We start from the raw sequence: 26678 nt of genomic DNA on the forward strand, positions 1-26678 counted from the left end.
TTTCATTGCTCTATTCAACAAACACTTCTAAAGCTCCTATTATCTACAGGTTATTTATTAGGTACTGGGAATACAAAGATAAATAAAACATAAGACTTCAAGTGGTGTCAAAAAAGACAATTAGGCCTGTCAGCTGGTCAGAGTAGCACCGAGTTTCAGGAAGGCACTCAGCATTTTGAGCCCAGCCCTGTAAGACCTGGAGAATTTAGTGGGTAGAAATGTGGGAAGCCAATGGAGAGAAGGAGGAAGAAGAGCCTTTTGGGCAAACGGAATTACATGAGCAAAGTCAGAGGGATGGATAAGCGGTAAGCTTTGTTGATGGCAGAGAACAAGTTTCTCCATCCCAGGCATTTAATTCAAAAAAAAAAAACTTTAAAACTCAGGAGGCTGAGGCAGGAGAATTGCTTGAGGCCAGGAGCTCAAGACCAGCTTGGGCAACATAGTGAGACCCCCGGTCTTAAAAATATTTTTTAAAAACTTTAAAACGACTTACTTATAAACTTTTTCAAGCTATAATAAAAGCAAAAGATAATCATGGAAAGTAAACCCTAGTTTTATTCCTAATTGTTTGTTAATTTCTGGTGCTTTCTTAAACCCAAAGAGGCTCATTAATGATATGTTAATAACACATAAATTTCTAATTTTATCAAAAGACAAAAGAAGTATTTTATACTCCTCTGATAAGCACTGTGAATAAAGATAAGTAGTTCAGTCATAACTAGTTCACCCTCACCTCCCCATGTAAGGGTGAGAACAAATCAAAACAAATAAGAGAAACTTTGGTGCAAGGCTCCCAGACCATTCTATCAGGATGAGGGGGTCCTTGCCCAGTATCTGTCTTCCTTTTATAGGACCTAATGCATACACAGGCTGAAGCTCTCATTTTCAGTGGTTATGTTGAAAATAACCAATCTAAAATCCTCTTTTGATGGAAGTAATCCACGAACTGACCAACAGAGACAAAACTTTTGAGAGTGAACGATGTTACTACACAGGGTTAATCCTTAAAAATATTTTCCAATCTTGTCAACCTGCGATTTTTACACATAATTCTACAGGACCTTGGACGATATATATGTTGCAGCATATACCTGAGGCTATCAAAATTGGAGAGAGATAAAAAAGCAGAAATCAGATGCCATCATGCCCAAAAGAATGCTGTAAACTTGGATGGCCATCTGCCCAGTTCATGATTATATCAGTTCAACAGTTCAAATGGCTTATGGTGTTCCTTTGATATTACATCAGTTTATGTCTCTTACCAGAAAGTGTGACGGCAATAAATAACCCCAAGTGAGCAGCATGAGGCATTGTGACCCACAGCATGCCCTGAATTAGACTATATTTTATATTGTATTTAAAAAATCGAGGCAGCAGCAGCAGCAGCAGCGGTTGCGCAGGTGTTTAGGTGGGGTCCGGGGTCTCACGGCAGCATGGCGGACTATCTGAGCAACTGCGGCACCAGCTACGTGCCTGAGGATGGGCTCATCCCGTAGCAGCTCTTCACCAGCACTGACGGCCTCACCTACAACGACGTCTGGATTCTCCCAGGATTCACAGACTTCATAGCTGATGAAGTGGACCTGACCTCAGTCCTGACTGACCCGGAAGATCACGCCTAAGACGCTGCTGACGCTGATCTCCTCCCCCATGGACACTGTGACAGAGGCGAACATGGCCATTGCGATGGCTCTGATGGGAGGTATTGGTTTCATTCACCACAACTACACCCCAGAGTTCCAGGCCAAGAGGTGCAGAAGGTCAAGAAGTTTGAACAGGGGGGCTTCCTCATGGACCCCATGGTGCTGAGCCCCTCGCACACTGTGGGTGATGTGCTGGAGCCCAAGATGCGGCATGGCTTCTCTGGCATCCCGATGACTGAGGCGGGCATCATGTGCAGCAAGCTGGTGGGCATCGTCACCTCCTCGGACATCAACTTTCTTGCTGAGAAGGATCACAACACCCTCCTCAGTGAGGTGATGAAGCCAAGGATAGAGCTGGTGGTGGCTCTAGCAGGCATGACGTTGAAAGAGGCAAATGAGATCTTGCAGTGTAGCAAGAAAGGGAAGCTGCCTATCATCAACGATCTGGATGAGCTGGTGGCCATCATCGCCCGCACTGATCTGAAGAAGAACCGAGACTACCCTCTGGCCTCCAAGGATTCCCACGAGCAGCTGCTGTGGGGGGCAGCTGTGGGCACTCCTGCGGATGGCAAATACCTCCTGGACCTGCTCACCCAGGCGGGCGTCAACGTCATAATCTTGGACTTATCCCAAGGGAACTCAGTGTATCAGATCGCCATAGTGCATTACATCAAACAGAAGTACCCCAACCTCCAGGTGACTGGGGGGAACGTGGTGACAGCAGCCCAGGGCAAGAACCTGATTGATGCTGGTGTGGACGGGCTGTGCGTGGGGATGAGCTGTGGCTCCATCTGCATCACCCAAGAAGTGATGGCCTGCGGTCGGCCCCAAGGCACTGCTGTGTACAAGGTGGCCGAGTATGCCCGGCGCTTTGGTGTGCCCATTATATCCGGATGTCGACATCCAGACCGTGGGGCACATGGTCAAGGCCCTGGAACTTGGAGCCTCCACAGTGATGATGGGTTCCCTGCTGGCTGCCACCACGGAGGCCCCCTGTGAGTACTTCTCAGACGGGGTGCAGCTTAAGAAGTATCTGGGCATGGGCTCACTGGATGCCATGGAGAAGAGCAGCAGCAGCCGGAAACGATACTTCAGTGAGGGGGATAAGGTGAAGATAGCGCAGGGTGCCTCGTGTTCCATCCAGGACAAAGGTTACACTCAGAAGTTCATGCCCTACCACATAGTGGGCATCCAGCATGGCTGCCAGGATATCGGGGCCACAGCCTGTCTGTCCTTTGGTCCATGATGTACTCAGGAGAGCTCAAGTTTGAGAAGCAGACCGTGTCAGCCCAGACTGAGGGTGGTGTCCATGGCCTGCACTTTTACGAGAAGCGGCTATTACTGAGGACAGTGGTGGAGGCCGAGGTAGTGGATGGGGCGCACCCCAGTGTCCCCCTTCAGGCACAGCCTCCCTCCATAACTGAGTGGTCCACAGATTTGCACTACGGGTTCCCCAGCTCCTTTCCAGGGAGAGAGGAGGGAAGGTCTTGAGGGGTCTGCAGCCCCTCCCTGGACATCCTCTGCTGAGTCAGGACTGCTCCCTGGGCCAGGTTGCCCTGGGAGCTCCCCCATACCATCCCCCCAGGCTCTCAGGCCCTGCACCTGCCTCAGGTCTTTTTTGCTGCAGCCTGCTCCAGCCCAGCCCCCACCCCAGGGGCAGGTGGCCCCTCCTGGCTTCTCCTGTAGGGCACCTCCCTGCCCCCAGCCCCTCAGGAAATGGTGCTCTCCTGGCCCTGCCTCTGGTCCTTCCTGGGCTGCTGCACCCTCAGCCATGTGGAACTTCTGCGTTCCAGACCTAGACCTAGGGGAGGTCTCTGACCCTTCCCCAGCCCTGGGCTACCCTTGGGTCCTGCTCCTCAGGATACTCCCCGGTGCCTGGCCCTGGGGAGGACTCGGCTGCCCTGGTCATGGCCCCCTGCCCATCATTCCTGACTCACCACCATCCACAGGTGTACCATTCCTGCCCTCTCCCCAGCTGCAGTTGAAGGCTTTAACTCTGCACACTTTGGGATCACAGTTGTGTCATTGTGTATTAAATAATCAGAATAAATCAAGCAGGTCTCAAAAAAAAAAAAAAAAAGGAAACAGAATCACAGGTCAACATTATTACCTCTCTCCAGCAAGGATTGAATAAAAGGCAGTGAGAAAATATACTTAGTTTAGAATAAGTAAATCTTTAAGTGGATTAATTACTCCTTGCTCATTATGAATTATTTTGTTATAGAGGAAGGATAGTTCTAATCTCTGAAAATTAATCAAAATTATATTAGTTCATTCTCACACTGCTAATAAAGACATACCCAAGACTGGGTAATTTATAAAGGAAAGAGGTTTAATGGACTCACAGTTCCACATAGCTGGGGAGGCCTCACAATCATGGCAGAAGGCAAAGGAGAAGCAAAGGCACGTCTTACATAGTGGCAGGCAAGAGCGCTTGGGCAGGGGAACTCCCATTTATAAAATCATCTGATCTCATGAGACTTACTCACTACCATGAGAACACTATGGGGGATACCACCCCATGACTGAGTTATCTCCACCTGGCCCTGCCCTTGAGACGTGGGATTATTACAATTCAAGATGAGATTTGGGTGGGGGATACAGCCAAACCATATCAAAAATCTATGTTGACTGTGTGGCACCGTGGTCTGGACACTACTTGGACAGCATGTCTCACCTGCCAATGAAACTCCTGTGCAAGAAGATCGAGAAGTGGAACCTCAAATTGTAGTAGCGGAACCTAAAGTTGCAGGGGGCCTCATATCTGACCCTATCAGAAACTCAAAATGGAAATGTGTCTGAAGAAACAATGGGAGGTGGAAAGGTTAAAAAATCAAAACGTTCTATGAATGTGGGCTTATCAGAAGCTCCAAATGGAGACATGTCTCAAGAAGCAGTGGAAAATATAAAAGTTAAAAAATCTCCCCAGAAATCCACCATATTGACCAATGGAGAAGCAGCAATGCAGTCTCCCAATTCAGAATCAAAAAAGAAAAAGAAGAAGAAAAAGAGAAAAATGCTGAACAATGCTGGGTCTGATACAAAAAAAGCAAAAACTAAAAACAAAGGGGAATCTGAAGAAGAAAGTGCAGAGACTCCTAAAGAAACAGAAAATAATGTGGAGAAGCCAGATAATGATGAAGATGACAGTGAGGTGACCAGCCTGCCCCTGGGACTGACAGGAGCTTTTGAGGATACTTCATTTGTTTCTCTACGTAATCTTGTCAATGAAAACACTCTGAAGGCAATAAAAGAAATGGGTTTTACAAACATGACTGAAATTCAGCATAAAAGTATCAGACCACTTCTGGAAGGCAGGGACTTCTAGTAGCTGCAAAAGCAGGCAGTGGTAAAACTCTGGGTTTTCTCATTCCTGCAGCTGAACTCATTGTTAAGTGAAAGTTCATGCCCAGGAATGGAGTGGGAGTCCTTATTCTCTCACCTACTAGAGAACTAGCCATGCAAACTTTTGGTGTTCTTATGGAGCTAAAGACATGCCACATGCATACCTACGGGTTGATAATGGGTGGCAGTAACAGATCTGCTGAAGCACAGAAACTTGCTAATGGGATCAACATCATTGTGGCCACACCAGGCCGTCTGCTGGACCATATGCAGAATACCCCAGGGCTTATGTATAAAAACCTGCAGTGTCTGGTTATTGATCAAGCTGATCATATCTTGGATGTTGGGTTTGCAGAGGAATTAAAGCAAGTTATTAAACTTTTGCCAACATGTAGACAGACTATGCTCTTTCCTGCCACCCAAACTCAAAAAGTTGAAGGCCTGGCAAGGATTTATCTGAAAAAGGAGGCATTGTATGTTGGTGCTGATGATGATAAAGCTAATGCAACAGTGGATGGTCTTGAGCAGGGATATGTTGTTTGTCCTTCCAAAAAGAGATTCCTTCTGCTCTTTACATTTCTTAAGAAGAATCGAAAGAAGAAGCTTATGGTCTTCTTTTCATCTTGCATGTCCGTGAAATACCACTATGAGTTGCTGAACTACATTGATTTGCCCGATGTGGCCATTCATGGAAAGCAAAAGCAAATTAAGTGTACAACCACATTCTTCCAGTTCTGCAACCCAGATTCAGGAACACTATTGTGTACGGATGTGGCAGCAAGAGGACTGGACATTCCTGAAGTTGACTGGATTGTTCAGTATGACCCTCCGGATGACCCTAAGGAATACATTCATTGTGTAGGTAGAACAGCCAGAGGCCTGAATGGGAGAGGGCATGCCCTGCTCATTTTGTGCCCAGAATAATTGGGTTTTCTTTGCTACTTGAAACAATCCAAGGTTCCATTAAGTTTATTAGATTTTTCCTGGTCTAAAATTTCTGACATTCAGTCCCAGCTTGAGAAATTGATTGAAGAGAACTACTTTCTTCGTAAGTCAGCTCAGGAACCATATAAGCCGTATGTACAAGCCTATGATTCCCATTCTCTGAAACAGATCTTTAATGTTAATAACTTAAATTTGCCTCAAGTTGCTCTGTCATTTGGTTTCAAGGTGCCTCCCTTTGTTGATCTGAACATCAACTGCAATGAAGGCAAGCAGAAAAAGCGAGGGGGTAGTGGTGGATTTGGCTACCAAAAAACCAAGAAAATTGAGAAGTCCAAAATCTTTAAACACATTAGCAAGAAATCATCCAACAGCAGGCAGTTCTCTCACTGAAGACACGCCTTTCTTTCATCTTGAATAACTTTATCCTAAAATGAATTTTTTCCCCTTGATTTAACAGGATTTTTGTAGCCTTTAGAATTTGGACTTATCTAACAAGAGTATAAATTGACTGGGGTTCAAAGCACTGAGCACTGTTACTTCTATCAAGCCTCTTTTTCATTTTGGTGATATAAAACAGGCTTTAATTTTCTTGGGTGCCCAAGGGCAGAGCAAGGAATATCTGGTCTTTCTTGTGATTATATAATATTTTAATTTTAAATATCCCTCCCTCATACATACAAATGTATGTTACTGTTTTAATATAATTCTTTTTGTACCTTTAAAAAATCTATGTTAATACAACAATATTATCTCATCTGAATACTTTCACAAATGTCATTTCATTTAATACTTACAACAACCCTTCAGTTGAGGTTTTATCATTCCCATTTTACAGATGGGGAAACAGCACTGAAAGATGAACTTTCATAAGGTCACACAGTTACTGGCACAATGTATACTAGGACCCAATGACCAAGTCAAGTGAGTTTCAGCTAGAGCAAGCTTGTACAGCCTGCAGCCCTGTGACCCAAGATGGTTTCGAATGCAGCCTAACATAAATTTGTAAACTTTCTTAAAACATTATACAATTTTTTTGCAATTTTTTTAGCTCATTGGCTGTCATTAATGTTAGTGTATTTTATGTGTGGCCCAAGAAAATTCTTCTTCTTCCAATGTGGCCCAGGGAAGCCAAAAGATTGGACACCCCTGAACTAGAGCACCCTTGCTTCCCAAAGAAAACTATAGGTAAAATCAAGCTCCCCTTTTTTTCTCATGTCAGGATATTTTTTGGAAAGAGGACAAAAACAAGTTAATGCAAAACTTTTAGTTCTATTTTTAAATATCTACTTAGGGCAAAAGGCCAGGTGTTCTGCCAAAACAAATTAGATAATATTCTTATACTGGCAGACTCTCAATATTGACCAAGAAGAAAAATATCCAACATAATATATATTGAGAAAAGAGTCCAACAACTCTGAGTACACTGAATTCTCAGCCTTGGCCTTCTGCAAGAAGGAAGAGGCAAGTTTCCTGTATGAGAGAACAGTCAAGGAGTATGACTCAAGGACTATTTCAGTACAAGATCTTATTTCAACCCTGTTGTCCATCTGTTTGCTGCAAATGTAAAGTTGTCTGGTTCCAAGTCAGAAAAGAGGATGAAATCATCTACTAAAGCCACATAAACAGGAGCCCCACAAAGGTATGTTGTGATTACACTACATAGCCATGCAATGAGAAGCCAGTGCACACCTTCCCATTATCTGGCTGGATTTCTGTGCAGTCATGGTGCCTTATCCCAGGGAGGCAAGTTCAGGCACCCAGCTAAACAAATGATGAATGCTGTAAAATTTATTATCTATTTACTGAAGGCTAATGGAGAGGAAAGATAGGCACAGCGCAGTGGCTCACACCTGTAATCCCAGCACTTTGGGAGGCCAAGCTGGGAGAATCACTTGAGCCCAGAAGTTCAAGACCAACCTGGCCAATATAGGGAGACCTCATTTCTACAAATAATCAAAATGTTAGCTGGGTGTGGTGGCATGCATCTGTTGTTCCAGCTACTTGGGAGGTTGAAGCCAGAGGATCGCTTGAGCCCGAGAGGTTGAGGCTGCAGTGAGCCATGATCACACCACTGCACTCCAGCCTGGGTGACAGAGTGAGACCCTGTCTCCAAACAAACCAACAAATAAGTAAAATAAAAAAATAATGGGGGGGAAAGAGCAACTCAAAGAATTGCATGCAAAAAATAGTTAATATTTTAAATGCAGATATTGACAACATGCAATATCTATTTATCAACAATTGCAGCCAGTCATTCTTTCCTCCCTATTCCTCTTTACCAGCCTCCTCTTTTTTTGAGCGTCACTAAGGTCATAAAACTCACTACTTTCTACTCAGTCTTATCCTTCTTTTTGTACCATCTACTGCCACTACATCTTTCAATACCTGGAGCCCACATCCATCATCCACTTACATACCTCTGTGTTGTCCCCCTACCTTCTCTACAGTAAGAGGAAAACAGAGGTTCCAGGGAGTACCAAACTTTAGAGAAGCTTAGGGGAATGAATATCTAGAAAGCTAATGAATTCAGGCTATTGACCAGAAGAGTTCAGACTCCAATTTTAAGGGTAAGGTAAATTTCGAGGTCATAATTCAAGGTCAAATCAGCTATGTTGTAGGCCAAATTATTATTTGCAGTTTGGCCAGAAACCTAAACCAGCAAGCACAGTATTGTATCCAAAATAAAATAACTTCCAAGTTCTAAACAACTAGAACCCTAAACATTTAGGAACCCTAAACATTCATAAGTTTGGGACCACCTACAAAAAATGTAACAATAATTTTTTCCCCTTGAGTTTCTTTTTCTTTACAGCTGTAGAAGAAAACAGAAAGTATACATGTATGTAACTGGGTGTTGAGATTTGACCCCCTTCCATTGGAGCTATTTCAATTGAGAAGAGAGTTGGTGACCACCATTTGTTCCTAAGAGCCCCCGTGAATTTATTCTTCTCAGTGTGCCCAGTGCGAATAACTGGACCAACTTCTGGATAAGTAGTGACAATTGGGAAAAGGACTCTCAGCATTATCATAGAGAATAAGCACAACAAGTTTGGGGAGGGGTTTATATTGGCAAAGGGAGTCAGTTGGAGCTGTAGCCCAAGTGAAAAGTTGAGCTCCAAAGAAAGTGGGTGATTTCTTTTGAGCAGATACTCTAACTGTATTCCCATATGAGAGAGGTGGGGTGGGGTGGGGGAAAATCAGGCTATAAGGAATGAGATTGTGGAAACAATGAGGATGTGTTTCAAGAGAAGAAAATCACTGACATGTCAGCATATTGGTCACGCCTGTCCTCGTCTTATTTGCTCTTCAAAGAGCTATAATCATGGGTCAAACAGGAAAGGAAACTATTAGACTTCTCCATGTAACAGAGTACACAGAATAGGCTGCAGCCATACCAGATGAGTGAGAAAAGACTAGAGTCACACATTCCTACCAGTCAAAACTGGTGCCATGAGTAGCAGCCATGTTTGGATTATGTAATTCTGCCTTCTTGGCTAAAAGCTGATTGGACCCATGATGGATATCTGTTGAAAGCAGAGCCAGCCAGGTGCAGTGGCTCATGCCTGTAACCCCAACACTTTGGGAGGCTAAGACAGGATGATTGCTTGAGGCCAGGAGTTAGAGACCAGCCTGGGCAACAGGGCAAGACCTTGAAAAAAAAAAGGAAAGAATGAAAGAAAGAATGAAGGGAAGGGAGGAAGGAAGGAAGGAAGGAAGGAAGGAAAAAAGAAAAAGAAAAGAGAAAAGAAAAGAAAAGAATTAGCTGGGCTAAAATAGCTGGTGGCATGTTCCTGTAGTCCCAGCTATAATACTTAGGAGGCTGAGACAGGAGGATCACTTGAACCCAGGAGGTCAACACTATAGTGAGCCATGATGGTGCCACTGCACTCCAGCCTGGGTGACAAAGCAAGGCCCTGCCTTAAAAGTAAATAAAAATACAAATGAAGCAGAGTCAATCAGATTTTCCCTACTAGGAATATGGATTTAGGGACAGCTCATCTCTGTGCCTGGTCAAAGCTGTGCAGCAGCCATATTCTGTCACCTACACACGCGGCAGAGAAAGCCACAGACAGAACATAAAGCAGATGTGCAAGACAGGAGGGAAGAGTCAGAGGAACAGAACTCTAGCTAAACAGCTCTCAGTTCCAGTTCCTCCTAGAAGCCAGCTGGAGTCCTATCTTTAGGTTCCTCAAGACACTCCTTGTCTTTAAAGCAACTTTTCCTTTTTTAAAAAAGCTAGTTCAAATTTATTTCAGTTATTTGAAACTAGAAACACCTGGAGTAAAACCACATTACCAAAAATTAAAAGACGATTCTGCAATGAAAAGAGCATAGACTTTTGAATCTACCAATGCTGGGTTCAAATCATGGCCCCCCTGAATATCAGCTGTCTAGTCAAGAGTAAGGACATAAAACTCACTACTAGTTTCCTAGCCTGTCTGAGCCTTGGTTTCCTTACTAGAAAATGCAGATAATGAAACATCCCTGTCTGATAGCTTTGAAGAGAGTTGTACTTCTCCCAGCATGCAGTTTGAGATCTGAGAACAAACAGACTGCCTCCTCAAGTGGGTCCCTGACCCCGAGTAGCCTAAATGGGAGACACCTCCTAGTAGGGGCCAGCTGACACCACATACAGCTGGGTGCCCCTCTGAGACAAAGCTTCCAGAGGAAGAATCAGGCAGCAACATCTGCTGTTCTATAATATTTGCTGTTCTGCAGCCTCTGCAGGTGATACCCAGGCAAACAGGGTCTGGAGTCGACCTCCAGCAAAATCCGACAGACCTGACTGTTAGAAGGAAAACAAACAAACAGAAAGGACATCCACACCAAAACCCCATCTGTACGTCACGTCATCAAAGACCAAAGGTAGATAAAAGCACAAAGATGGGGAGAAACCAGAGAAGAAAAGCTGAAAATTCTAAAAATCAGAGCACCTCTTCTCCTCCAAAGGAACACAGCTCCTCACCAGCAATGGAACAATGCTGCACGGACAATGACTTTGATGAGTTGAGAGAAGAAGGCTTCAGACGAGCTAAAGGAGGATGTTGAAACCCATCACAAAGAAGTAAAAACCTTGAAAAAAGATTACACAAATGGCTAACTACAATAGACACTGTAGAGAAGTCCTTAAATTACCTGATGGCACTGAAAACCACGGCATGAGAACTACATGACACATGTAAAAGCTTCTGTAGCTCATTTGATCAAGTGGAAGAAAGGGTATCAGTGATTGAAGAGCAAATGAATGAAATGAAGCAAGAAGAGAAGTTTAGAGAAAAAAGAGTAAAAAGAAATGAACAAAGTCTCCAGGAAATATGGGACTATGTGAAAAGACCAAATCTACATCTGATTGGTGTACCTGAAAGTGACAGGGAGAATGGAAACAAGTTGGAAAACACTCTTCAGGATATTATCCAGGAGAACTTCCCCAACCTAGCAAGGAAAGCCAATATTCAAATTCAGGAAATATAGAGAACACCAAAAAAATACTCCTCGAGAAGAGCAACTCCAAGACACATAATTGTCAGATTCACCAAAGTTGAAATGAAGGAAAAAATGTTAAGGGCAGCCAGAGTGAAAGGTCGGGCTACCCACAAAGGGAAGCCCATCACACTAACAGTGGATCTCTTGGCAGAAACCCTACAAGCCAGAAGAGAGTGAGGGCCAATATTCAACATTCTTAAAGAAAAGAATTTTCAACCCAGAATTTCATATCCAGCCAAACTAAGCTTCATAAGTGAAGGAGAAATAGAGAAATAAAATCCTTTACAGACAAACAAATGCTGAAAGATTTTGTCACCACCAGGCCTGCCTTACAAGAGCTCCTGAAGGAAGCACTAAACATGGAAAGGAACAACCGGTACCAGCCACTGCAGACACATGCCAAATTGTAAAGACCATCAAAGCTAGGAAGAAACTGCATCAACTAACGAGCAAAATAACCAGCTAACATCATAATGACAGGATCAAATTCACACATAACAATATTAACCTTAAATGTAAATGGGCTAAATGCTCCAATTAAAAGACACAGACTGGCAAATTGGATAAAGACTGGCAAATTGGATAAAGAGTCAAGACCCATCAGTGTGCTGTATTCAGGAGACCCATCTCACGTGCAGAGGCACACATAGGCTCAAAATAAAGGGATGGAGGAAGATCTACCAAGCAAATGGAAAACAAAAAAAAGCAGGGGTTGCAATCCTAGTCTCTGATAAAACAGACTTTAAACCAACAAAGATCAAAAGAGACAAAGAAGGCCATTACATAATGGTAAAGGGATCAATTCAACAAGAAGAGCTAACTATCCTAAATATATAAGCACCCAATACAGGAGTATGCACATTCATAAAGCAAGTCCTCAGAGACCAAAAGAGAGACTTAGACTCCCACACAATAATAATAGGAGACTTTAACACCCCACTGTCAACATTAGACAGATCTACAAGACAGAAAGTTAACAAAGATATCCAGGAATTGAACTCAGCTCTGCACCAAGAGGACCTAATAGACATCTACAGAACTCTCCACCCTAAATCAACAGAATATACATTCTTCTCAGCACCACATCACACCTATTCCAAAATTGACCACATAGTTGGAAGTAAAGCACTACTCAGCAAACATAAAAGAATAGAAATTATAACAAACTCTCTCTCAGACCACAGTGCAATAAAACTAGAACTCAGGATTAAGAAACTCACTCAAAACCACTCAACTACATGGAAACTGAACAACCTGCTCCTGAATGACTACTGGGTACATAATGAAATGAAGGCAGAAATAAAGATGTTCTTTGAAACCAATGAGAACAAACACACAACATACCAGTATCTCTGGGACACATTTAAAGCTGTGTGTAGAGGGAAATTTATAGCACTAAATGCCCACAAGAGAAAGCAGGGAAGATCTAAAATTGACACCCTAACATCACAATTAAAAGAACTAGAGAAGCAAGAGCAAATACATTCAAAAGCTAGCAGAAGGCAAGAATAACTAAGATCAGAGCAGAACTGAAGGAGATAGAGACACAAAAAACCCTTCAAAAAATCAATGAATCCAGGAGCTGGTTTTTTGAAAAGATCAATAAAATTGATAGACCACTAGTAAGACTAATAAGGAAGAAAAGAGAGAAGAATCAAATAGACGCAACAAAAAATGATAAAGGGGATATCACCACCGATCCCACAGAAATACAAACTACCATCAGAGAATACTATAAACACCTCTATGCAAATAAACTAGAAAACCTAGATGAAATGGATAAATTCCTAGACACATACACCCTCCCAAGACTAAAGCAGGAAGAAGCTGAATCTCTGAATAGACCAATAACAGATTCTTAAATTGAGGCAATAATTAATAGCCTACCAACCAAAAAAAGTCCAGGACCAGACGGATTCACAGCTGAATTCTACCAGAGGTACAAAGAGGAGCTGGTACCATTCCTTCTGAAACTATTCCAATCAATAGAAAAAGAAGGACTCCTCCCTAATTCATTTTATGAGGCCAGCATCATCCCGATACCAAACCCTGGCAGAGACACAACAAAAAAAGAGAATTTTAGACCAATATCCCTGATGAACATCAATGCAAAAATCCTCAATAAAATACAGACAAACCAAATCCAGCAGCACATCAAAAAGCTTATCCACCACAATCAAGTTGGCTTCATTCCTGGGATGCAAAGCTGGTCCAACATACACAAATCAATAAATGTAATCCATCATATAAACAGAACCAAAGACAAAAACCACGTGATTATCTCAATAGATGCAGAAAAGGCCTTCAACAGAATTCAACAACGCTTCATGCTAAAAACTCTCAATAAATTAGGTATTGATGGGACATATCTCAAAATAATAAGAGCTATTTATGACAAAACCCACAGCCAATATACTGAATGGGCAAAAACTGGAAGCATTCCCTTTGAAAACTGGCACAAGATAGTTTTCTCACCACTCCTATTCAACATAGTATTGGAAGTTCTGGCCAGGGCAATCAGCCAAGAGAAAGAAATAAAGGGTATTCAATTAGGAAAAGAGGAAGTCAAATTGTCCCTGTTTGCAGATGACATGATTGTATATTTAGAAAACCCCATCCTCCACCCAAAATCTCCTTCAGCTGATAAGCAATTTCAGCAAAGTCTCGAGATAAAAAAATCAATGTGCAAAAAACACAAGCATTCCTATATACCAATAACAGACAGAGAGCCAAATCATGAGTGAACTCCCATTCACAATTGCTTCAAAGAGAATAAAATACCTAGGAATCCAACTTACAAGGGATGTGAAGGACCTCTGCAAGAAGAACTACAAACCACTGCTCAACGAAATAAAAGAAGACACAAACAAATGGAAGAACATTCCATGCTCACGGATATGAAGAATCAATATTGTGAAAATGGCCATACTGCCCAAGGTAATTTATAGATTCAATGCCATCCCCATCAAGCTACCAATGACTTTCTTCACAGAATTGGAAAAAACTACTTTAAAGTTCATATGGAACCAAAAAAGGGCCCGCATTGCCAAGACAATCCTAAGCAAAAAGAACAAAGCTGGAGTCATCATGCTACCTGACTTCAAACTACACTACAAGGCTACAGTAACCAAAACAGCATGGTACTGGTACCACAACAGAGATATAGACCAATGGAACAGAACAGAGGCCTAAAAAATAATACCACACATCTACAACCATCTGATCTTTGACAAACCTGACAAAAACAAGCAATGGGGAAAGGATTCCCTATTTAATAAATGGTGCTGGGAAAACTGGCTAGCCATATGTAGAAAGCTGAAACTGGATCCCTTCCTTACACCTTATACAAAAATTAATTCAAGATACATTAAAGACTTAAATGTTAGACCTAAAACCATAAAAACCCTAGAAGAAAACCTAGGCAATACCATTCAGGCCATAGGCATGGGCAAGGACTTCATGACTAAAACACCAAAAGCAATGGCAACAAAAGCCAAAATTGACAAACAGGATCTAATTAAACTAAAGAGCTTCTGCACAGCAAAAGAAACTACCATCAGAGTGAACAGGCAACCTACAGAATGGGAGAAAATTTTTACAATCTACCCATGTGACAAAGGGCTAATATCCAGAATCTACAAAGAACTTAAACAAATTTACAAGAAAAAATCAAACAACCCCATCAAAAAGTGGGCAAAGGATATGAACAGACACTTCTCAAAGGAAGACATTTATGCAGCCAACAGATACATGGAAAAAATGCTCATCATCACTGGCCATCAGAGAAATGCAAATCAAAACCACAATGAGATACCATCTCATGCCAGTTAGAATGTCGATCATTAAAAAGTCAGGAAACAACAGGTGCTGGAGAGGATGTGGAGAAACAGGAACACTTTTACACTGTTGGTGGGACTGTAAACTATTACAACCATTGTGGAAGACAGTGTGGCAATTCCTCAAGGATCTAGAACCAGAAATACCATTTGACCCAGCCATCCCATTACTGGGCATATACCCAAAGGATTATAAATCATGCTGCTATAAAGACACATGCACACGTATGTTTATTGAGGCACTATTCACAATAGCAAAGACTTGGAACCAACCCAAATGTCCATCAATGATAGACTAGATTAAGAAAATGTGGGACATATGCACCATGGAATACTATGCAGCCATGAAAAATGATGAGTTCATGTCCTTTGTAGGGACGTGAATGAAGCTAGAAACCATCATTCTGAGCAAACTATCGCAAGGACAGAAAACCAAACACCACATGTTCTCACTCATAGGTGGGAATTGAACAATGAGAATACTTGGAGACAGGGTGGGGAACATCACACGCTGGGGCCTGTCGTGGGGTGGGGGGAGGCGGGAGGGATAGCATTAGGAGATATACCTAATGTAAATGACGAGTTAACGGGTGCAGCACACCAACATGGCACATGTGTACATATGTAACAAACCTGCACGTTGTGCACATGTACCCTAGAACTTAAAGTATAATTTTAAAAAAAAGAAAGAAAATGCAGATAACAACTGTCATATACAGTTGCTGTGAAAATCATAAAAACATACGTACAGCATCTGGCACATAATAAACATGAAGTATAGCTTCTAGAACAATTCACTGGAGTAGTAATCATGGTGGCAGCAGTGGTATTGCTATGGCCATCTTGATAGGAGGGCTACATAAAAAAAAAAACAGAACTTATGAATACACAAAGATGTTTTTCTTAAATTTCTTACTTCACAAAATAACTCAACCCAAGTTTCCTTAGTGAGTTAACCTAGCACATTCAAAGTATGGTTTGACTTACAAATTTTTTTAATGTATCATCTGCAACAGATGACTTCTGCATTTTGGGGGAAACTCCTAGGGAAATCTCGGTACAGGATCACTTCATCAATTCATCTCCCTCCTCCATCAATGTATACATTAGAACAATGGTTCTAATTCTTGTGGCAATCATAACCCCCTTTGAGACCATGATCAAACCATGAGCTTTCATTTCAAAAGATTCACGTACATACATATGAAGTTTTGCACATTTTCTGGTGTGCATGGTCCTGCTGAACCACATCTCTGAATCCCCGAGGACTGAACAGTCTGATCTATTTCTTTTTTTGGCATTTCTTCACATTCTCCAAATCTCAGAATGTGCCCCTGGGTGTGGCCCACAGACAAGAAATAACCTGTCTTAACACCCCCACTGCCACTCAGACTAACATCCTGTGTTGCTAAAACACAGCATGGCAGGTCCCTGCTTGTCTGGGAGTAGGAACTGTGTATTCCCAAGGTAGTCTTTACGTATTTACTCTGCTTAACTCCAGCACTTACACTGCTGTATTTTAATCATTGGCTTACTCACACGTCTCTCATACAAAACTGAAGGAGGGCAGAAAATGTGTGTCTTTTCTAAGATTATGCATCATATAGAAAGTATTCAATAAATATAATTATAAATAAACATATAACATTTTGTAAATACAAACTATGATTTATAATTGTCTTTTACTCAATAAATAATACATTCGAGATAGCATGCAGGCAATAAAAGGGTTTGGGTCTACTTTAGAACATCCCTCAAAAATGTAACTCAGCTGGTCTTGGTCACTTATAATCCTAGCACTTTGAGAGCCTGAGGTGGGAGAATTGCTTGAGGGCAGGAGTTCAAGACTAGCCTGGGCAACATAATGAGACCTCCATATTTACAAAACATAAAAGGTTAGCCAGGCATGGTTGCGAGCAACTGTGATCCCAGCTACTAAAGAGGCTGAGGCAGGATCACTTGAGCCCAGGAGGTTGAGGCTGCAATGAGCTATTTTCACACCACTCCACCCCATCCTGGGTAACACAGCAAGACCCTGTCTCAAAAATAAAAAAATAAAAATTAAAAAAAGCAATTCAACCTACAACAACCCAATCCAGGCTGAAGGAAGTTTCTGGATGGTCAATTCTAAAGAATTAAATTGTCTAGAAATGGAGTACTATACAATTACAACTTCTGTTCTTCTGTGATTCTGCTTAAGACATTTCTAAAATATACACAACCATACACACAAACATGTAACCACACACATATACACACCACAAATAAGTTCCAGATGTTCATGGGATTGTCTTGCATCACAATCAACCAAAATATATTTGCTTACTGCCTTTTGTGTATGTGGAGCATAGTGGTGGAGACAAAAGCGAGAATTAGGGTGTAGAGGCATCTCAAGACACATGTACTGCCCTCAATCAGATTTTGAATGAATAAACCAAAATCATACAAACTTGAAACTAGTTACAAATAGATACCAAACCCTAGTCTCACCTCTATTTAATTACTGCCTTATTCTGTAGCAAGCAGACTCAGGGAAAAAAAAAATACTGCCTTAACTGATTGATGGATAATCTAGACACCACTTTCTTACCCAGACTTAGCCTTTTATTCATTCATTCAACAAATATTAAGTAAATTCTTATTATGTGCCAGTCATAGTGCTAGACCCTAAGGGATACCAAGGTAAACAAGAAAGCCAGGGTGCCTGGCTAAACAAAGGAAGAATTGCCCTTCTTTTCAGCAGGAAAGACAAATTTTTTAAAACCAATAATAATAAAGTATGATAGGTGGTGTGCTAAAGGCTGCACATGTGCTGTGAAAGCACTTTGCTAGAGCTCAAACTTAGTCTAATCTAGAGCACTGGTTTCAGACCGTGGTTCCCAGATAGCAGCATCATTATTACCTGGTGACAGGGATTAACAAGCCCTCTAGGTGACTCTGATTCATACCGCATCAGAGAGCAGTTAAATTGGATCACTGATTTAAAAAAAAAAAAAAAAAAAAAAACTTTCCCAGCTAATTCTAATTTGGAGCCAAGAGTTGACAACCACTGGCCCGCAAACTGACATTTAAGCTGACAGCTGGATGAGTAAGAATCACAAAATAAAGAATTTCAACACAGAGATAACTGCATATTTAAAGGGCATTGGGCAGGTGCGTTTGAAGAGTTTAAAAAAATTCAATAGGGCTAGATTGTAGAAAGGTTGAGGAAGAGTGTTTTGAGACGCGGGTGAAGGGATTGGCCAGATAATGAAGAAGGAATTTGTAAATTTGAGAGTTGAACTAAGGGACCATGAGCAGCTTTTTTAGGCAACCTGACATTACCAGATCTGTATTTTTTTTAAATCATCATCCTGGCTGCAGTGAAGAAATCGGTTGAAGGGAAGCAAAATTTAATGCAAGTGCTTCCAGGTGAGAGCCTGTTACAGTACAGGTGACAGATGAGCAGATGGTAGCAATGAGTTTGGAGAGAAGTGAACAGCTTCGCACATTACTTATCAGAAAACTGCTCTCTTAAGCAATACGCAGGATGCTTCCCTTTTCAATGATTCGTGGGGAATCTGTAGAATGTTGAAGACGTGGGGGAACTCAACAGTTACTTCCTTGTTTCTGATCAAAGCAATTGGGTGGTTTTGGAGGAAAAAACCAAAATCCAGACTTAAGCATGTTGAATTTTAGATAAAATATATAGTGTACATGTCTAGTAGGCTTTTTGACACCAAGTCTGTAAAAATACTGATTTAGAAATAGTCTGTTTATTTATGGTTATTGAAGCCATAAATGTGATTTAACCTGTAAAGTAACGCAAGTTTGAGGTGAATAAAGCTTAGGAACAATAATGAATAAAGGAGAAAGAAATAGAAAAGAATTTCTGGTTTTTTGAGATGGGGTTTTGCTCTGTTGCCCAGGTTAGAATGCAATGGCATGAAAATGGCTCACTGCCAGCCTCCGCTTCCCAGGCTTAAGCAATCCTCCCACCTCAGCCCTCAGAGTAGGTGGGACTACAGGCGCATGCCACCACACCTGGCTAATTTATTTTGTAGAGATAGGGTCTCCCTATGCTGGCCAGGCTGGTCTCAAGCAACCCACCTGCCTTGGCCTCCCAAAGTGCTGGGATTACAGGCATGAGCCACCATGCCCAGCCCCAAAAAAGCATTTTTTAAAGGAATGGCCAGAGCAGTAAGAGGAAAAGCAAGCGACCAAGTGAGTGTCATACGTGAAAGCCAAGTGAGGAGAAAGCTCTAAGAGGAAAAAAGAGGACCACAGAGTGGAACAGTGGTGAAAGTTCAAGCAAGAACAGACCAAAAGGGTCCGCTGGATTAGGGATGTTAGAGGTCAACACTGACAAGAGAAGTTTCAGAAAGTGGAAGAGATGAACATCAGCTAGGAAAGTGCTGAAAAGTGACCTGGAGATAAGAAAATGAAGATGACTAGTAGGCAACATGGTCAAGAAATTTGATTCTAAAGATTAGGAAATCAATGGGAACCTAGAGAAGGATGTGGAAATAAATGAATACTCTTTTTAATGAATATTTAAGAGCAAAATGAAAAGGCAGAGAGAGAGAAGATACTTGAGAGAGCCGGGAAAAATTACAGGACGAGGCCATTGAAAAAGAGGGAATGGATTGGACCATGAGTCCAAGAGTACAGTTCTCACGACTTAACCTAAGGAACAATATTCCTTAGGTAAAAAACTCACAGGTGAGACTTGGAGTGGGGCACACACTCCTGTGTTCACTTTCTCTAAGTGTTTTCACAGGAGAGTGATGAAAAACCCTGGGATAATTGTAAACACTGTTGTCATACTTGTAATGGGAGCTGCTGAGAATGAGTCTAATCTGGAGCTGTGGTGTAATGAGGAATATATTTGGTCTATGTCCCCGGGTCCTGGCACAGAACTCCAAACACTTTTGGAATTTCTTGAGCGGTAATAGTTACAGGAGCATGCAAGCTCCTAGGTAGCTTCAGGATGGGGGCTGGTGGCCAGAAAGACCAAGCCTCATGTCTCAGAAAACCACCCCCCGCCCCCAATCCCAGGCAAACTGGAACAACTGGTCACACTAAATCTGGCTCAAAATATAGCTTCTTTGAAATTAAGAGAGGCTGTGTCCACCTTAAGTTCTAAGTCTTAGAGTTTTCCCCTTACTCAGTAAAGCAGTAGTCCTTTTTATTCCTTTCATGGAACCAGTACAAGGCAGTGCTAATGACACAATTCATTTGTTCTATTTCCAATCTCATTTTCTAAGAACCTGGAATGTCATGCAGTACATGTCCAGCTTATTGATGTGTTGAAATTTTTTGCCTTTTTAGGAAACTTAAGTTGTTGTCCAATGCAAAGTACAAAACATAATTGAATTTGCAATGGAAAGAAAATATCGTATTCAGCCCTTAATCATTCAAAATTTTGTCTGTTTTGCAAACTGGATAGACTCCAAAGGAATGAATTATATGAGATGCATGAATACTCAAACATGAAAACAATTGTGTATTTTAGAGTAGACAACATAATCTAGATATATACCTATGGTTAGGCTACTAATAATAATGATTGTTGAAGGACAGGGAGGAACCAGAGCAATTTAAATAAAAGAACAGAATTAAATTGATATAGTGCAAAACAAGATGCTCTTATAGCAAACTGCACCACAAATTAGCAATCTCAAAAGGAGAAAATGTTGTGTAAGTTGGTGCTCTTCACAAGTTACATTTAAAACCTTTCAGAAGTAGTTGTTCATGTAAAATATTAATGAAGTGAGATCCCCGCGCCCCATTCTTTCTCCATAGCCATAGACACATACAGTTCTGCAAACTCTCACACACATCAACAGTCATTTGAAATGATTTGGGTCTTCTTAATAGGAAATCATACCAACATATCAAAGACACTGAAGCAAAGGCTGAATGTCCATACTGCTAGAGCACACGGTAAGACTTCAGCGCCTGGGCCGCTTCCCAAGTTCTGCCCCTCACAGTGTGCCCCACCACAGCCTACCCTCCGGCTCACTGCCATTTCATCTGCCTTTCCCCATTAATACCATGTGCCAGTGCTATTCATGAATATCAGACATTGATCCATAAATCACAATCTTTATAGTATGCATTCTAAAATAAAATTAAAGGTTAGTATTCTAAGACTTTGAAAAAAAGGTTGGAACTAACAGAACACTATAAAACACTATAGGGAAGGGAGAAATCACTGTCAAGTAGACATAATTGATAGCCTGGGAAATCAGGTTGGGTTTTTATCCCCTCACTGATTCTCCCCAGCTACCCATGCGTTACATGTGCTCAGGGAAAATAAAAATCTAAAAGCCACCCTTGTTCTGCCTCAATCCAGCTCACCTACAGGTCAAATTTAAAGGCACATTTAGTTAGCCCCCAGCTCTCTGCTGTTAAGCTCATTGTAATCTCCGCTGATTACTTTGAGAAGTACCATTCAATTTGGTGGAGGGAGGGAAGTGTGGAAGGCTGGAGTTCCACTTATTTCCTCAGAAGTAAAGCCAGAGAGTGCAGCCTTCAGGGAAAGTGTCATTATCTGGATGCTTTCTGAGTCTCAGAATCTGCTGATATCCACATTATCATTCCAATCTCAAAAATTACTTCAGGCCAGGCGCTGTGGCTCACGCCTGTAATCCCAGCACTTTGGGAGGCCGAAGTGGGCGGATAACGAGGTCAAGAGATCGAGACCATCCTGGTCAACATGGTGAAACCCTGTCTCTACTAAAAATACAAAAATTAGCTGGGCGTGGTGGTGTGTGCCTGTAGTCCCAGCTAGTTGGGATGATAAGGCCAGAGAATCACTTGAACCTGGGAGGCAGAGGTTGCAGGGAGCCAAGATCACACTACTGCACTCCAGCCTGGGTGACAGAGCGAGACTCCATCTCAAAAAAAAAAAAAAAAAATTACTTAAACACCTAAAACACAGATTGTTTGCAATAGTTCTCTTTTGGGTTATCCTGAGGACTGTTGCCTTTTCTAACAGAGCTACAGAAGTAGAACAAGTGTCATAGTGGTATCAGAAACCACAGTTCTTCAGAGTAGTTACTTGGAGGAGACAGTATCAGTTAGAAGAAGTGTTCTCAAACTTGGTCACACATTAGAATCACTTAGGGTGCTTTTTAGTAAGGACACTTGCCTAGTTACTAAGCCAAACCAAGGAAATCAGAATCTCTGGAAATGAGAGTCCAAGCAGTAGAATTTTAAAATATGTTCCCCAGATGATTTTAATGTAAACTCAAGGTTTATTAAGAACTAGGTTTGGCTGGGCTCCGTTGCCTATAATCTCAGCACTTTGGGAGGTCAAGGCAGGAGGATTGCTTGAACTCAAGAGTTCAAGACCAGCCTGAGCAACATAGTGAGACCTCATTTCTACTAAAACTAAAATTTAAAAAAAAATTAGCCAGGCATGGTGGCACACACCTGTAGTCTCAGCTACTTAGGAGGCTGAGGTGGGAGGATCGCTTGAGCCAAGGAGATAGAGGTTGCAGTGAGCTTGATCATGCCACTGTACTTCAGCATGGGTGACAAAGCGAGACCCTGCCTCAAAAAAAAAAAAAAAAGATACGTTTGGTTGCATATAAAAAAAAAAAAAGGTCCGGGCGTGGTGGCTCACGCCTGTAATCCCAGCACTTTGGGTGGCCGAGGTGGGCGGATCACGAGGTCAGGAGATCCAGACCATCCTGGCTAACATGGTGAAACCCCATCTCTACTAAAAATACAAAAAAATTAGCCGTGCATGGTGGCGGCCACCTGTAGTCCCAGCTATTCGGGAGGCTGAGGCAGGAGAATGGCGTGAACCCCGCAGGTGGAGCTTGCAGTGAGCCAAGATCGTGCCACTGCACTCCAACCTGGGTGACAGAGAGAGACTCCGTCTCAAAAAAAGAAAAAAAAAGAACAATGTCTTAAGATAGGAAGGATTTCTCTTTCATATTAAAAAAATTTTAGCGAGGCCCGGTGACTCATGCTTGTAACTCCAACCCTTTAACAAGCCAAGGCAGGAGAGTCACTTGAGCTCAGGAATTTGAGACCATCCTGAGCCACACAGCAACACCCCATCTCTACACACACACAAAAATACAAAAATTAGCTGGGCATGGTGGTGTGTGCCTGTAGTACTAGCTACTAGGGAGGCTGAGGTAGGAGGATCGCTTGAGCCCAGGAGTTCAAGGCTGCAGTGAGGTATCATTGCACCACTACACTTCAGCAGCCCAGGCAATAGAGTAGACCTTGTATCAAAAAATAAATAAATAAAGCTTTTAAATAAATAAACTTTTCAAGTCCACACACAATCATTCATGCATTGCAGTTCCTTGAGTCACTCAGAATTTGAGCTTATTCTTTCTTCCTGCTCTGTGATCTCACGTCAGGCTTCCATTTTCAATATCACTTCACTGTCCAAGATGCCTGCTAGAATCCCAGCCATTACGTCTGAGACCAGCAGAAAGAGGAAAGGAGAAAGAAACAAAATGTCTACCCTTTCTTAAAGGGCCAAGTTCAATAGGCTTTCAGGAGCTTCCCACAACACTTTGACTTACATCAGCTTGACTGCAAAGGAGGCTGAGTATAGCCTTTAACTAAGCTAACGTTCTGTTGCTAAAGGAAAAGTTGAAAATGGAATTTAGAAAGGCAACTAGTAGTTCTTGCCACATATTAAGAAATCAGCAGCTGGGCACAGTGGCTTACACCCGTAATCCCAGCACTTTGAGAGGCTGAGGTGGGCAGATCACCCGAGATCAGGAGTTCGAGACCAGCATGGCCAACACAGCAAAACACCGTCTCTACTAAAAATACAAAAATTAGCTGGGTATGGTGGCAGGCACCTGTAATCCCAGCTACTCAGGAGGCTGAGGTAGGAGAATCGCTTGAACCCAGGAGGCGGAGCTTGCAGTGAGCCAAGATCGTGCCACTGCACTCCAGCCTGGGAGACAGAGCGAGACTCCATCAGAAAGAAAGAAAAGAAAAGAAATCAGGAACATAGTTCAGGCTCTCTCCATTTAAACTTTCTCTCTGTGACTTCAATCAACCTCATTTTTTTATGTTGTCCCAAGCTGTTACCGGTCTTAGATGACGACTGTATGACATCAAACCCAAAAAACTCGACACCATTACCTTCTGCCGTGGCTGAATAAGCTAAAGACATTTAACCACATTTACTGGTGGGATCTGTTGTCCAAGAGGTCATAACAAACTTAGCTTCAGAAACTGGACTTATGATCCAGGGATATGCATTCAGTGCACAATAGTCATTCATTCCCTTTCTGGCGAGGTATGCATCAAGCCAGGAGGTCTCTTAAATAATCCTAAGCTAAAAACAGGGACGGAGATTCTTCTACCTCATACTGAGGGGCAGGTACGCAAAGAAGTAGTCACTGTTGCAATATAAATCACCCAATTTTCTTACATATATTTGACCCTGAGGTCATTCTTATAGATTCTCAGTGGTCAAACAGCTAAAGTAAGATGCTTTTCAATAACAGGCAGAGCCATGTTGCATAGAACGTAGGTTACTACAAACTTCCTATTTAATGTCATATAACCTCTTTTATACAGCTTGCCCTGAAACTCTTCTCACTTCCCTTATAGCCACTGGGTACCCAGTGGTCTTATGCTGCCCATAGCGAAGAGTCCTCAGTCATAGCATTCCCATTGCAAAGCGGCTGCTTTCCAAGTCCCCATCCCCAGATGCCTGTGTCTTAGACTGTCCTAGAGGGGTCAGACTTCTGCCTCACAGCAATAATGGTAGTGTCAGTAAGGCAAACTGAAGAACATAACCCAGGCCAGGCACAGTAGCTCACATCTGTAGTCCTGGTGCTTTAGGAGGCTGAGGCAGAAGGATCACTTGGGCCCAAGGGTTCAATACCAGCCTGGACAATATAGTGAGATCCCGTCTCCACACAAAAACAAAAATCAAAATTAGCCAGGCATGGTGATGTACTCCTGTAGTACTAGCTACTTGGGAGGCTAGCAGGGGAAGGATCACTTGAGCCCAGAAGTTTGAGGCTGCATTCCAGCCTCAGTGACAAAGCAAGACCCTGTCTCAAAAAAAAAAAAAAAAAATAACTAATGATTGCCCTTTCTTGTTAATGTTTTGCGAAAATGTGTACCTATCCGAGACTCCCTTGAGGAGTGTTATGGGCCTAATGGTGTTCCCCCAAAATTCACATGTTAAAGTCCTAACCCCCAGCACCTCAAAATGTGACTGTATTTGAAGATATGGTCTTTAAAGAGGTAGTCTGTACCCCTGATATGATGTGAGGAGAAAGGCACTCTACTGCAGTATTCCTTCTAAAATCCTAGCACCCCGATCTAATCATGAGAAAAACATCCAACAAATTCCAAATCCCAATGGAAGGGCAGTCTAAAAATACTCTGAAAGTACTCCTCAAAATTAAAACGTCATCAAAGACAAGGAAAGTCTGAAAAACTTAGCCAAGATCAGCCTAAGGAAGGATGATGACTAAATAGAGTATGGTATCCTGGATGGGATCCTAGAACAGAAAATGATATTAGGTAAAAACTAACGAAGTGTGAATAAATCATGTACTTCAATTAAAAACCATTAAGTGTACCAGAGGTGGTGGGTAATACTGAGAACAGGGGAGGCCATGAATGTGTGGGGACAAGGAGTATATGGAATATCCCATATGCTTTCCTCTCAATTTTGCTGTGAATCTAAAACTGCTCTGAATAAGTAGTCTTTAAAATTAAAAAAAAAAAATCCTTGTTGTTGTTTTTTGTTTGTTTGTTTGTTTGTTTTTAGCTCTGTCACCCAGGCTGGAGTGCGGTGGTGCAGTCAAAGTTCACTGCAGCCTCGACCTCCCGGGTTCAAGTGATCCTCCTGCCTCAGCCTCTCAAGTAACTGGGACCACAGCTGTGCACCGCCATGCCTGGCTTTTTTTTTATATTATTATTTTTTATTTTAGAGATGGGGTTTTGCATGTTGCTCAGGCCAGTCTCAAACTTCTCAACTGAAGCGATCCGTCACCTTCAGCCTCCCATAGTCCTGGGATTATGGGTGTGAGCCACGGTACCCAGCCTGAAAAAAAGTTATAATAATTCATAGACAGATGTACCATATAGAATTTCAACAAGACTCTTTCTTCACCATCTGCAAAGACTCACAAACTGCTGAAGTCCAGGCTGGCTGAAAAGCAGCTTGAGGAAGCATGCTCATGCATCTGGGAACAAGGGGAGTTCACTGTAGTGCACGTGCCAGAATGGAAATGAGCCCCCTGCTGTTATCTGAGGCAACTTGTAGTGGGTCTCAATGCTAAAATCTAAGTACACCCCACAAGAAGGGAGGTCACCTGAAGGCAGCCAACGGGCCACCCCTTTAGGGATATTCTCTTGATAAATTCACCTCTGCCCAGGGTCAGCTTTCAGCCTCACAAGCTCAGCAATGACTTCATCAGTGTCCTGACATTAA

At 42.2% G+C, this 26678-nt stretch overlaps 1 protein-coding gene and 2 pseudogenes across 3 annotated transcripts in view; 2 read left to right on the forward strand and 1 right to left on the reverse strand.

The window, feature by feature from the left end:
- Positions 1-26678, reverse strand: part of RNF144B (ring finger protein 144B) — a 200393-nt gene that overhangs the window by 94677 nt on the left and 79038 nt on the right. The window lies entirely within an intron of this gene.
- On the forward strand, positions 1380-3134 carry LOC129473269 (inosine-5'-monophosphate dehydrogenase 1-like; annotated as a pseudogene).
- On the forward strand, positions 4262-6548 carry LOC129473224 (ATP-dependent RNA helicase DDX18-like; annotated as a pseudogene).

The sequence above is a fragment of the Symphalangus syndactylus genome, chromosome 23 (genome assembly GCF_028878055.3).
Source record: "Symphalangus syndactylus isolate Jambi chromosome 23, NHGRI_mSymSyn1-v2.1_pri, whole genome shotgun sequence".
In the NCBI taxonomy this organism is placed as follows: Eukaryota; Metazoa; Chordata; class Mammalia; order Primates; family Hylobatidae; genus Symphalangus; species Symphalangus syndactylus.